The sequence below is a fragment of the Chinchilla lanigera genome, unplaced genomic scaffold, assembly GCF_000276665.1.
Source record: "Chinchilla lanigera isolate Chin_1 unplaced genomic scaffold, ChiLan1.0 scaffold00017, whole genome shotgun sequence".
Lineage (NCBI taxonomy): Eukaryota > Metazoa > Chordata > Mammalia > Rodentia > Chinchillidae > Chinchilla > Chinchilla lanigera.
In genome coordinates this window covers 29,922,972-29,925,339 of record NW_004955418.1, presented here as the reverse complement: position 1 = coordinate 29,925,339, position 2,368 = coordinate 29,922,972, and positions in this window count along the sequence as shown.

Genomic DNA, 2,368 nt, shown 5'->3' with positions numbered 1-2,368 from the left:
ACCCATCTATCCATGCGTCTGTCCGTGGAAACTTCCACTACTGCAAACACAGTTTTAAGGAGTCAGAAGCCTGTCCTGGTGTGCCAGCTGGCTAGTGAAGGAGATAATCAGCACAAATGTACCAGCTCTGAGGAGGAAACAAAAGCAAAGCAATGAAACAGTACAGAAGTTCTATTCAGGGCGGGCTGCTAAGTAATGCCTCACAAGGGTGACTTTTAAAAATACGTCTCACTAACCAAAATACACAGCTCACCCAAATATAAGATGCACGTGTGTCGATTAATGATGTGAAAGAACAAATTTATTCTGACATTTGTTTAAAATAAAGAAGACGATTCAAACTACTGCAGTAGGATTTGCAACAGGGGAGAAATGAGGCTCAATTCCAGCTCCACAAAGATTTTATGGCCCTTGTGGAGCAAGGTGCCGGTCAGTGGGTGGAAAATTACTATGCAGAGACCTGGAGGGTAAGGGGATACTTGCTAAACAGGCCTCACAGGAGTCTTGCTAAATCCAGGCCAGGGATTTAGGCATCACCAGAGATGGGTGATCAGATAGAGGGTGAGGGAATTCTCACAAAGCCAATGTAGCAAGACTGCTACCCTGGGCGGGATAAGCCAAAGCGGTCCATGCCCAGTGAAAAAGCCTCAGAACAGCCTGGCAGGGATGGACACCACCCATGCAAAGGAGAATTTGGACAGATTCTAAAAATAATCATCCAGCCAAACAAATGCTGCGAAGAGGTTGCTAGTCTGGTTAACACTCCAAGTGTAATCACCTGCAATCCTCAAAGTTACCATTTCCGCTTAGAAGTCATCTTTTTCTGCGGCAGAGAAAAATTTGTCAGTTGTATCTCTTGACAAATTCTGTTTGTGTTGCTATGACTAGGAATCCTTAACGTCGCTCACACAGAAGCCCTCCGCCCCACCACTGGTCTGCAGCAATGCCCTCTCCACCCTTGGAGCTGGGGCCGCCAGGTCAGCGCAGTCAGGGAAAGGTGCACGCACGCCAAGACCAGTAGCCTCTGAAGGGTCTGCCTCACAGAACAGCATGCCACAGAAAGGGTGCCTCGTGATCTCCATGCATTTCCAAGTTGGGAATAGTATTTTCTCTTTCTAAAAGTTTACTCTACTTTTAATTGATAAGTAATAATTGTATACATTTATGGAGCGCAATGTGCTGTTTCCATATATGCATGCATTGTGGAATGCTCAAATTAGGCTAGTGAACATATCCATTCCTTCACATACATACCATCACTGTGTGGTGAGACTGTAACCAGCTCTCTCTAGCTTTGGGGTCCTCATTTTGGGGCAACGAAGATTGAAACCGATAAAGCAGCAAACAGGGAGCAGTGGGGAATGGCCAAAGGTGTGTTTATTGGAAAGAACAAAAGAAAAGCTCTCTGCTAGTCAGAGAGGGCGTCCTGTAAGGCAGACGCCTTGGAAGTTTAGACTCAGGGGTCTTGATAGTACTGGTACACATGACAGAAAGCAGGGATGCTCTCAGTTGTACCGAGGCCTTTGATATCTGTATTTTATTTGTTTAAGGATTTTTTTCAAACTTTTTTTTTTTTTGGTACCAGAAATCGAACTCATGACCGTGCACTTGCCAGGCAGGCACTTGAGTCACTGAGCTATATCCCCAGCCCCATGGATTTTTTTTATCTCTTGCATTTTATTGGGCCCTATAGTCTATTGTGGCATAGTAACTCACTTAGGCTGAAACTTTCAGTTTAAATTGACTATTCAGGACCTGTGTCCTATGTTTAATTTTTTTTTAATCTCTTGGCTTAAAGAATATTGAAAATCCACTATTGTAGCAATTTTGAAATTCAAAATACATTATTAACTATAACCACCATGCTGGGTAGTGTACCCCCAGAGAGTATTCTTTCCATCAGACTGAAATGTGGGTCCTTTTGATATAGAAGAACCTCCAAATGATGTAGGGCAAAGAAACTCCCAACATGAAAGATTTCTGGGATGAGTTCATGTTCTCTAAAATCGCAGAATGAATTTTAGGAACAACGGAGGTTAAGAGCAAAATATATTTATTGAAGGAAAGAAAGCGTCTGTTCAAGAGAGGGACAGAATCGGGGGCAAGTGGGCTGCCCAGGAACCCGTGTCTTCCAGGGATTTTTATAGAGTAAAACCATGAGGTGACGTGGGTCCAAGGTGGGGGGATGGGAAATCACAGAGTGGGCATAAGGTGGGACAAAACTATGGTCAGCCAATGAGAACTGTCTGTTCAGATAAAATTGATTAAATCAGGACCAAAAGGAGAAGCGAGTCACATAGCAGGCGGGCATGAACACGGAACAGGGGCTTTTCCTGTAGGTGGTTGGGTCAGTGACTCTTCCAGGTGA